This window comes from Myxine glutinosa, chromosome 1 (genome assembly GCF_964187855.1).
Source record: "Myxine glutinosa chromosome 1, kmMyxGlut1.1, whole genome shotgun sequence".
NCBI classification, from domain to species: domain Eukaryota; kingdom Metazoa; phylum Chordata; class Myxini; order Myxiniformes; family Myxinidae; genus Myxine; species Myxine glutinosa.
In genome coordinates, this window is record NC_136261.1 from 324,359,097 (window position 1) to 324,371,451 (window position 12,355).

General features: G+C 40.6%; 1 long non-coding RNA gene across 1 annotated transcript; it reads left to right on the plus strand.

Moving 5' to 3' along the window:
- Positions 1–1,891: 1,891 nt before the first annotated feature.
- LOC144889477 (uncharacterized) lies at positions 1,892–7,776 on the plus strand. Its single transcript, XR_013621763.1, has 5 exons — positions 1,892–1,928; positions 2,048–2,076; positions 2,572–2,676; positions 3,321–3,345; positions 3,484–7,776. It is a non-coding gene; the product is annotated as an uncharacterized LOC144889477 (long non-coding RNA).
- Positions 7,777–12,355: the final 4,579 nt, after the last annotated feature.

Genomic DNA, 12,355 nt, shown 5'->3' on the forward strand with positions numbered 1-12,355 from the left:
ACAGCAGGGAAAATAACACCACACCAGCTCGGGATGGCGACAAAAGTTCCAAGTTATTTGTAGGGGGACTGAACTTCAACACAGAGGAAGAAGTTCTGACCTCTGTCTTCAACAGATATGGGCCGCTGGTGGAAGTGCGGGTGTTAAAGACAGGGAAACGCAACGGTCAAGAGGGTTCGGCTTTGTCACGTTTGCAAGCACAAGAGATGCCAGGGAGGCAGAGAAGAATTGGAATGGTAAAGATTTGGAAGGTCGGACCATAACAGTAGGGAAGGCATTTCGTAGGCGTCGAGAGGTCTACAGAAGAGGACCACATGGCGGTAGTTTTGGTGTGAGCAGCAGCCGATATTACTATGGAGGCTCCCAGAGTTACGGCACCTCCCGAAAGAATGAATGTCAGAGCACTGGCCGAGAAGGAGACCGCCAGTCAGGTAACGGCTGGGACAAGGGGTCCCACCGTAACTGGTAGGAGTCGGGAGAAGTTGAAGCCCTATATACGGTGGAGCCGCCGAGCCGGGGCTCCTACACGGACTAACCGTGAACGCCGCGTTCTTAAAGGCGTCCAGGTAGTGAACTTTCCTGCACGGACTAACCGTGAACTCCACGTTCTTAAAGGCGTCCATGTAATGAACTTTCCTCCCCGGACTAACCGTGAACTCCACATTCCTTAAGGCGTCCATGTAGGGAATACTCCGCTGGGCCTCCCGAAAAAGTGCTATAGAGAGGTTTAAATTTGGGGGCTTTGGTCACCACCTCTTAACCATCATTCAAGAGAAACTAGAAGTGGTTGACGCTTGGTCCAGAGGGAATTAATCTAGGGGATTGTGTGAAATTTTGTTGCTTTATTTTTAAGTGATGACTGTGCCCGGGGGGAACTGATGATTTGGGGGGGGGTGAGTTATCTGGTTTGTTTATCCAAGTTGGCCGGCAAAGAAAGTTTTCGCTGGGTTCAAACTTTCTTTCTTGAAGGGGGGGGAGTGTTACGGATCTATGTGGATTTATGTGAATTACTATTCAGGTCTTTGCTTATCAATGTGTAGTCGAGTAAGATTGGAATTCATATTGATTGCGTTACGAAAGCGCATAAATAGTATATCTTTCTGGCGGAGTTCCTCTCACGGTCCGGGGGTCACCGAGACCAGGTAGTCACCGGGAGGACCACGTAACAGATGCATGTAATGGCAAACATTGATACTAATTTTATTTTTTGTGTTCATGTTACCCTTTTATATAACTTTACTGTATAACACTTTTCAACACTTTCTGACTTATTCCCTTGAGGATGCAAACACCTTTTCCTGTACCTTTTATGTGTTTTATGTTGTATTTCTCAAATTACTATTTCAAGATGATGCAAATCTATTTTGAGATTTTGGGTTTATTTTATTGTTATCCAGTTTTCCATGGGTCCTGGGTCTGATGGGCCCATTGGATGAACTAGGACGTGCCCGTACGTGGGTGCTTGCCCGTACGTGCGTGCAAAAAAACATGCGTACAAACAACAACAACAAAAAAGACTTTGAAACCACGTGGCAGTAACGACCACAGAACCCCCCCCCCCCCCCCTCTATTTACATGAAATGGTTTGGTCCATTCGCAAAGCCAGTAACGACCACAGAACCCCCCCCCCCCCCCTCTATTTACATGAAATGGTTTGGTCCATTCGCAAAGCCAAAGCGAACGGCTTGCGAGTACGGTGACCATACCTTGGGAACCACTTGTCCGATTAATTTCAAACCTTGAAAAGGCACATCCTCGGGTCCCCAGCAATATACCTGGCAAGTTTCAAGTATATCGGACCGGTAGTTGTCGAGAAACAGCGGTCACAGACAAACACACACACACACACACACACACACAGACACACAGAGATTACTGGAATTATAGATAGATGGCAGGGATGGAGTCGCACATGAATGGATCACTTGGTAAGTTATGTGCTTGAGTTTCATAAGGTTATGTTTCATTTTTGTTTTTATGTTTTGCATCTTTTGGACGATGCCTCATCTGAATTCTAATCTTTGTCTTTTTTCTTCTTCTTCTTAAGGCTCTGGGGATATGGATGGAATGGCGAAGGTAACCTGATTACCCTGTCTGTATATTTTTTGAGATATCGTTGTCAATGATATCAAGTTAGACCTCATGTACTTAGATCAGTTATGTTGTGAGGTGGGACAGCAGTTGACACGGATGGCACGCAATATGTTAAGAATGCAGTTTGACTGACTTTTAAACCAATCATTTGAAATTGACAACAAGTGCCTACATAAGAGAGATATAGAACACGTGAAGTACTCATTGGCTGTAGACTTTAACATGCATGGGGCCATGGCTCATCATTACTGGCATCATCAAGTGGACATGCAAATGAGAATCAAATGTTAAATAGATAAATAAATTAAATAGAACACAGCATGCAAGGTCAAATGCACAATTTTCACTTTTCTTTCATCAGTTTCTCTGGTGCAATTATGCAATCAAAAATATTGTATTATATTGTGTGACTTTTGCTTTTGTTTTTCTTCAAATACTAAATGAGCTCCTCTCCACCCATTGATATATTCTTATTAGAATTCTCCCAACAACCTCAGTGGAGGCATGAGTAATCCACCTGGGACTCCTCGAGAGGAAGGAGAGATTGGAGGGAATTTTCTTAATCCCTTCCCAAGTGATAGTGTACATATTTGACTAAGCCATTAATAAGAGGTTCAAAATTTTGTTTTTAATTGATGATAATACTTTAAACTCATATGTAGTTAGTTATATGATGCAGCAAGGCCATTCATTTATCTGAGTAAGAAATGACTACTCTTTGTTCGAAAGATGCCAAGCTTTCACTAATGAGCAGGTTTCACTATATTTTTTCAGGCCTGCACTATAATGAGCAGGCTGCTTATGGTTTTACATATTTTTTCATATTTATTAAATAATTTATCATTATTCTTCCCTCTCCTCTCCCTATGTTTTTCTTCTTATTGATTTCAATTTTCATTCATTCATTCTTCTCTCCCCACACCCTATCATGTTTTTATTTTAAAAGATTTTGTATAAACATTTCAATATATATATTTTAAACATTTCAATATTTTTATTTTTTTCCCCCTCACTCGTAACTGACATGCCTTAATGATCAATGAATAAAAATCAATGAATTTAAAGCTACATTTTTGATGGCACACGTGTGCACATACATAATACACATACACAGATTTTGTGTTTGCTGTTTTTGACTGCATTTATGCACTACTGTTTCAACTGAAATTTTGTGCTGAGACATACATTCAGTTTAATGTTTGAAACCTTTTTTTTTTTTTTTTCAGAACCTTTAAATAGCACTGAAATAACGTGAGTATATTTCCTGAAAAGAAATACAATTGTTTATTTTTCATCCTTTGAAAAAGTTTTGCATTTCCCCCCTTTTATACAAAATGATATTCTTGATAAGTTGAATTATAAAAAAATTTTGGTGTGAATGTTTTTCAGACCTTGAGGATGGAAATTGGGTTCGTGTTTCCTTGCTCTTTTCCCAAAACCAGGCTTCAAGCATGGATACTGCTTCCAGCATTGACTGTGTATACAAATGTGTGCAAGTTGCTAGTCATATGTAGTCATATGTATGTGCATCAACTCTGTTCATTTTTATTGATATCCTTGATTTCGTAAATAGCCATGTATTTTTTTTTTCTAAGCCACGTTATCAAGTTATGTTGTTTTATTATAATGGTGTCGTACCTAATGTGATATTTTTGATGTATAAGGCTTCATTAAAGTAGCGTGCTTATCTTCAAACTATCGGTTCTGCTTGGCATGGTAGTTTGTTTTTATATTTCCTTTCAACACATCAATCACTGTTATTAGCTTTCGTCAAATAGCTTCAAGGACGTCTTTCTTGCAGTTTAATCCTCCTGCTATTTGCTTCTTTGAAAGCTTGTACATGACTGCACATGGTATTACAGAATCTTTTGTGCCAAATGCGCTTTTTAATTTATGTAACATACAAACTGCAGCTTTTTTTTAGATGAAAGTGAGACAGTACTGCCATGCGTTTTGGTTGACAGCTGCTGTGAATCTCTTCTTTGGGTGTCAGAACATTGTGTTATATTTGCCTTTGAATTCTTGTAAAAGTACTTCACCACTTCACCATATCTGGGTGTGTTTGTTTGCATTTTGATTAGCCTTTTATTCACATAGTTATTTGGACGTAGATAAATCAATCAAATAAATGGTCAGAAGACCCAGAATTTTTCAGTCTGAAACAGATGAGCATACTGTTTGCATGAAAATTTAAGAAAGACTCTTATTTTAATTGTGAACCATTTTTGGTTCAGATATCAGTGTTTTTGCTGCCACAACATCCGTGCATGTGTGTACTGCTAAAAGGTTAACGTTCTAATACCTGCGGTAAGATGACCTACTATTTTAGCATGTTATGCTGACAAATATGTGCACTCAAAGTTCCAGAGGGACATATGCTCTGTACTAGTGGTTTGTGTTTTTAAAAGAAGTTTCAGCCTTTGCAAACATGTATTGCATCATCCAGGTCCTCCTGGATAGTTGTTGTTTTTTTGTTTGTTTTTTTTTTGTTTTTTTTGCTTCATCATTGATGGAGGATTTTAGACTTTTGTTCTGCTTACCAAATTTGAGAGCCAGCTAGGAGCCATATACCTGATATTGGGAAAGACTTGTGTAAGCTTTTGCTTTTGAATAGAGGTACTATCAGCATTGTAATAGTATTTTTTATTGTGTAGTGCATTTGTAGTCTAATCTATGTTAGATATGGTAAATGGGGATTAGCTGTTTTATAAGATACAGTGTGAACGTGTGCTGTCATGAATGAATGGATACACTTTATTTTGCTTATAAAAACTTGATTTGTATTGTGTGTGGAAAAGTAATGCTGAGATAAAGAAATAAATTTTAGTTCATCCCCTAATTGCTGACAGTAAAACTGCCTTTCATGCTATTTTTACATTCTTTTTGTAATCACAAGTTCAAGAATTTTTACCCATGTATGCTACCTCTTCCCTTTTGCATATTTAGTTTCTGTGCTGTACATTCATTCACAAATCTTGTATTATTGTAATTATTTTTTTCTAATGGTGTGTATAATACAGCATGGATAAGTATTTTTTAATCACTTTTTAAAACCACAGAATTGTTTATATTGGCCCCACTATTATTAAGTCTCTACACAAGTGGGTAGACGATGCTTTGCAACAGCTGTTTTTTTGTTTTGCATTTTTGCTGGCTTCAATATCAACATATTGTTTATAACGTTTCATTAATTTTCTTCTGCTGGGCACCGACACACATACGCATTATATATGTATTTATCACTATAAGTGATGACTTTCAGAGGACTTTTGATTAAACGTAGTGATGGATTGTTATTTTTATTTTTTGTAATTATGTTGTCAAAATTAATCTGAAATTTTTCCTTTCACATTCATACACTTGTATTGCGCAATTTGGGTTATGAAATGGACATATGTTGCTCGAGATTTATCAAGAAAATACATGTTGTAGGTCTATGCAATAGTACATACCTCCAGCACCAAATTGTTTCTTCTTCTATTTTTAATCTTTCTTTGAAGATACTGTAATGTATATTCTTAAACCCAACGCATTGTAAACATGCACACCAGGTGAAGTTCGCATTCTATTTTGATGTTTACTCATTTTCATTGTGATCAATTATATTATCACATGTTATCAATATAAAATAATATAAATGCTGCATTTTCTTCTTGCATAAATTTCTTCTGGTCAGTGTCTTTGTACAGTCAGCCCTATATTTTGTAGCATGAATGATTAATAGATGGATGGATTGTATGCTTGTGGAAGCTTTCTTTAACACAGTTTATACTGATGTAAGTCTAACTTTAATATTTTGCAGGAAAAGCAATGCAGTTAGTATGAAGACGACTTCAGTCATTGCAGTTAATTTGTGGTCTTTTTTTCTGTATTCAAGTTGATATATGTTCCTGTGTTTAGTACAAGCTAAAATGCATTTGCTGCAATATATGTCCTGATCTCTCTGAGTGTATTGTGTTTCAACCTCTGGCTAAATTTTTCAAATGAATTTTGAATTTGCAGAAGTTCAAGGTGGCTGAAATAGCAAATCTTGATCAACAGGCTTTGATCGAGATTTACTTTTAATCCTGGGAAAATAGAACTCGATGTCACAAACGTCTTACTGAATGAAGCACGTAGCAAGCATGCATTTCCATTTGCAGTTTCACTGTGGACACTATTGCACCCCTTCTGCATGAACATATATCCAGCATTTAACTCTAAATCTTTTGAACTACTTTTTTTTTTAAGTGGACCCATTACATTTTTAGTGGTCAAGCTGGAGGGAGTAAGAATGGTCCACTCAATGGCAACCAACAATGTTCCACCTCCAGGCTGCCGCCACTTTAATTTAAACTACATTAACACCATTTAGTCCCACTACAGCAGGCTAAATTACCATGCACATTTACATGGGTGTTAATGCTCCATCAGGAGACAGAATTTAGTTGTGAAAAATGTCTGCCAACCCCCGGCTCCCCAGATTATTTCTTTTGTACAAATAAACATTGCTATAAAGTGTCATCCATTCCAGATTAGTAAAATGTGCCTCGGCCTGCTATGAAGATGGAAATATTTTCATTCGGTCTCTGTTTGCATGTTTGATAAATTGGTAGCCATGTTGGATGAATGATGCTTTTGTTAGATGAACAATGAGGTGGATTGTAAAAGGGAAACCTGTGATTTAGACATTGATGAACTAGTCATAAGTAATTGTTGGTGGGAATAGCTGCAAGAATGAGATGAATAGAAAAAGGGATAGTAAATAAATTGTAAAATTTACCAGTCCTCAAATTTATACCTAAAGAAAACAAAAAACCCCCATTGTGCCAGTTTCACACTCCCCAAATGATTGTTCTTTTATTTTAATCCTGCACTACAATAAACATTCTTGGGGTGAAGCAAAAAATGACAATTTAGAATTCAGATACAGGATATGGAAGAAGACAGACAGACAGGAAGGGGCCATTTGTCCTATCTAGGCTGTGCCACATCTGCACCTCTAACTTAATCTCTCAGTTTCCTTATCTTCTAAGATATTAACCTTTTAAGTACTATTAGCTTGATCAAACTCAACATGTACAAGCAAGGATTTTTGGAATCGTCAAGGAATCAAGGCCATGATACAAGGTCAACAGTGTACTCTTTTTGAAAGATACTGTGGGATGTTTAATGTACACGACCTTAATGCAGATGAGACAGCTGACTACGTCATCTGAAGCCATGCTCTGAGATACAGACCTTCCTTCCAGCATGTCACCAGAGCATCAGCTTTTAGTGATGTATGATCCTGATGTGGATTAAATGCAAACATGACAGCTCGATTGCAAGCATTCTCGCGACTGGGCTATCTTTCCACTCTATCTTCTATTTGTCTGACTTTGTTTTTCTCTTACTTAGAAAATAAAATTTAGTCTCATTCACGTAATTTATGACCAAATTATAAATTTCTCATTTTAAGGCTTCATGTCAAACAAACAATTAAAGATATTGCACTCAATTTTTGAACATCTGCTTAGTTAGATTTTGTTGATTATATATGCAGAAATTCCATGGAGATTGAAGAATATAGAAGCTGTGAACTTATATCCTTTTGATTTTATTTTTGTGAAAGTCTTTGCCCGAGCGTATATGGATTTTGATTTCTTTTTATCCATATTTAATAACTCACGACCAAAGAAATAAAACGAGTTCATAATAACAGTCGTATTCACATTTTTTTATTCTAATACACTTTCAGGAGAATGGTTGGACAATGAAGTCTAATGTTGACTCTAATTATGGAATACTAGTCTGCGAAGCCGAGTGTTTGTCAGAGACGAGATAAACAATGGATTTTATCAACCCAAGGTTGATTAGAGTACACTGTATAGTAAAATATTGCTGTAACTTTTATGGTAATACACTGATAGCCCAGTTGCCAGTGGATCACTACAATATATGGTGGGTGAGTAACGGTACACCGTGGGGTCTGCAGGATTTTGCTGCAATTTTAAAAGCCACTGTAACCATCTTCACCATCCGTACGAGATATCGAGTTATCTAGTTCCATCAAGTCATGGCTGACCTTTGGTTGACATTCATGATCAGATTTCTCCAAACGTCCCTATGCTGCACTGCTTCCCGAAGGTCTGGCAGACAGCTTGGTTGCAGCTTTTACCCCATCCATCCAGCACATACAAAGTTTCCCTCTTCCTCCCTCAACCATTCCCAGCATGGTTAACTTCTCCAAACTTTTGTTTTCTGCACGCATGTGTCCAAAGTGTGACAGTTTCTGTTTTAGCGTCAGTGCTTCCAATGTACATGGCGGTCTAATTTCTTCAAGCACCGATTTGTTTGTTCTTCTTGCAGTCAAAACACATCTCAAAGTTGTTAATATTCTTCCTTCCTTTCTTTTTCACTGTCCATGACTCACATCCATACATTGCAACTGGAAATACCAGAGCATTCACCAGCCTCCTCTTGGTTTGTATTATCACATCTTTGTCAATCCTGACATTGCTGTTCTTCCCAACACTAACCGGAATATGAATTTATCTTCCACATTCTCCACTCTCTTCAATCTTAGAATTCAAGAAGATGAAACTTTCCACTCTTTACCCGTGATTGTCTCCAAATCTGAATACGTCAATCTTTTCAGTTGACAATAACTTTGTCTTTTTTAGGGTTAAATAAAGACAAGCTTTTTCACTTTAATTCTGCACTGTCTGCAGCAGTTTCATCAAGTCGTCTTTACTTTCTGCCAACAGAATGGTGGTGTCCAATCCTAATGCTAGCCTCCATGTCGTCCAAGTTTTGTTTCCTCATGATCGAATCTAATCTTGCGTATGACAAATTACAGCTCAGACAGTTGGACAGATAAGTCACAGCACTGTCTGTTGTGAGGCGCCTTGCCCTAAATCCTTCATCAACTCCTGTCGGTGACACTCATTCACAATATGATGAATCGTCTGATCTGGGTGACCACAGTCACATGTTTGGCTGCCTTGGAAATTACCCTTGTAGAGGCGATATGATATGACGTCTTTGCATGGAAGGTATGGATCCTGTTGAGTTTAGCCCCCTGCCTCTGGGGGAGGTCGAAACCTGGTGGCTCTTCTGTCAGGATTACTCACCAATTCTTTATTAGCAATTTCCTCATTATGTACTCGCTATACAGTTTTTTTTTTTGTTTTTTTTTGGTATACTGAATCGAGGCTCGTGAAAGAGCTAACATTTATTTCACAAACAAATCAACCAGACAAACAAAATATACAAAAAGAGGGAGCGGAAGACAAGATGGGGAGAGAAGGGAAGCACACAACCACAACATTTGAGAGCAGGGAGAAGTGTGGGAGGGAGAGGGCTTGGGGGCAGGAGGCGTGGGAAGGGGGGGGGGAGGGTGGGAGAAGTATAAAACACAAGGGGACCGAAATTAGCGGGGGTAGAAAAGATCAAGGTTTTGGATGGGGGAGGATAAGAGATGGTGGTGAACAGCTGTTTTAAAGACCTGGAGGGTGGAGTGGGATTGAAGAGAGTGAGGGAGTTTGTTCTAGAGGTGGGAGAAAAGAGGAAGTGAAGGTGAGCAGAAAGTCTTGATTTTGGCAGTTTAACCATAAGAGGGTTGCAGGCAGATCTTGTGCGACCTGTAGGAATATTTGGGGGACAGAGCCCAGAGAGGGCTGGGGGGGGGGGGCAAGGCCAGAGAGGAGTTGGTAGAAGACGGAAAGACCACCAACCTGCCTGCGGTGTGAGTGAGTGAAAGGCCCTTGGAGTTAGCTTCATTGTGGGAGATTCCAATGATTCTGAACGCTTTGGTTTCAACAGCGTGAAGACGGGCTAGGTGTGAGGCAGGAGCACCAGACCAGAGGGGAGAGCAGTATTCCATAGAGCTGTGGATGAAAGCCTTGTATGTGGTGAGGAGCTCAGGTGTGCCAAGGAAGGACTTCGCATGACGGAGGATGCCCAGTCGGCGACTGGCTATGGAGGCCAGATTTGAAATGTGGTTTTCCCAGGAAAGATCATGGCAAATAGTGAGACCCAAAAGCTTGAGTGACAGAACTTCAGACAGACCTTCTTCAGACAGACAAGACAGAACTTCAGGCAGTGACAGAACTTACAGTTTGAACAAGTAAGGGAAGAGAATGCAACCCTGTTTGACCGCTATCCCAATTCCAAACCATTCTGTCTCCCCATACTTTGTTCTTACTGCAGCTTCTTGTTTAGTGTAAAGGTTGTTTCCCTAAAGAATGCCTTTTTTCCCGAAACGAATCATCCGGTCGGGGAAAAAAAGGCATTCTTTAGGGAAACGCCCTTTACAGGCCTCTTATCAGACATGTCAGGTTCTCCAACATCCCCCATTTCTCTCAACATAATCCACATCAATTCATGATCAACACAATTGAAAGCTTTCAACACTTCTATAAAACAGACATACACCTTCCTTTGATATTCCCTTGCATTTTCCATGATCCACCTCAGATTTGCAATTTGATCTCCAGTACCTCTTCCTCTTCTGAAACCCGCCAATACAATCCCGCTCCAGATCTGTGCACAGATGGCTGTTAAAATTTTGATTGCCTCCTTCCCAACTACCATAGGTTTGATTGGAATTTCATCGCACCTCGTTTTTTTTTTTTTTTGTTTGTTTTTTGTATACAAGATCGAGGCTCGTGAAAGAGCGAACATTAATCACACAGAAAGACAAACAGACACACAAAACAAATAACATCGGGAGCGGTAGACAAGATGGGGAGCGAGGGGGAAGGACACAAACACAACATTTGAGAGCAGGGCCGAGAGACATGGAGACATCGAGAGAACTGTGGGAGGGAGAGGGCTTTGGGGGGAAGGCATGGGAAGGGGGAGGGGTGGGAGAGGTATAAAAACATATGGACACTGCCAAGACTTCCAGGAAAGAAGTTGGAATTTCAAACAAGGTGGATCTGGGGTGAATTAGTGGGGGTAGAAAAGATCAAGGTTTTGGATGGGGCAAGATAGGAGATGGTGGTGAACAGCTGTTTTGAAGACCTGGAGGGAGGAGTGTGATTGAAGTGAGTGTGGGAGTTTGTTCCAGAGGCGGGAGAAAAGAGGAATGAAAGAGTGAAGGTGAGCAGAGAGCCGAGATTTCGGCAGTTCAACCATCAGAGGGTGGCTGGCAGATCTTGTGCGACCTGTAGGAATATTTGGGGGATAGAGCACAGAGAGAGCTGGGGGAGCAAGGCCGGAGAGGAGTCGGTAGAAGACAGAAAGACCACCTACCTGCCTGCGGTGAGTGAGTGAAAGGCCCTCAGAGATAGCTTCATCGCGGGAGATTCCAATGATTCTGAAAGCTTTGGATTCAACAGCGTGAAGCCGAGCCAGGTGTGAGGCAGGAGCACCAGCCCATAGGGGAGAACAGTATTCCATTGAGCTGCGGATGAAAGCCTTGTATGTGGTGAGGAGCTCAGGTGTGCCTAGGAAGGACTTCGCACGACGGAGGATGCCCAGTCGGCGACTGGCTTTGGAGGCCAGCTTGGAAATGTGGTTTTCCCAAGAAAGATCATGGCAGATGGTGAGACCCAAAAGCTTGAGCGACAGAACTTCTTGGAGAGGATTGTTGAGAAAGTAGATGGGAGGGTTGTCCAGTCGATCTTTTCGGAGAGACATAGTAAGAGTGTGAGATTTGTCAGGATTGAAAGACATGTTCCACATGTTTGACCAGTCTGATTTTGTCCAGGTCTTCAGAGAGTGAGGAGGCTGCAGACTGCCGATCTGAGGGAAGAGGAATGGAGCGGCAGATAGTGGAGTCATCAGCAAAGAGATAGAGAGGATTTTCCAGAGTCGGAGAGATCATTGATAAAGACCAGAAAAAGCACAGGGCCCAGCACACTGCCTTGGGGAACTCCAGCCTGAACGGGAAGGGGAGATGAGAGAAATCCATTCAGGGCCACACGTTGACTACGACCAGAGAGGAAGTCCGCAAGCCATGCATGGAGATTTCCATGGATACCATAGGAGGAGAGTTTGGTGAGCAGAGCTGGGTGCCAGACCGTATCGAAGGCACGTGATATGTCAAGGGAGACAGCTCTGATTTCCTGTTTGGCATTGAGGACCTCCATCCATTGTTGAGACAGCAGAAGCAACATGTCCAGAGTGTGACCTGGTCTGAATCCAAATTGATGATCAGAGATCAAGCCATTTGAGAAGAGGAAGGATTTGATATCCGAAGCAATGATGGATTCCATGACTGCTGATAATTGGAAGCAGGCTGATTGGTCTGTGGTTGCAAGGATCTGTTTTTGCACCTTTTTGTGTAAAGCGG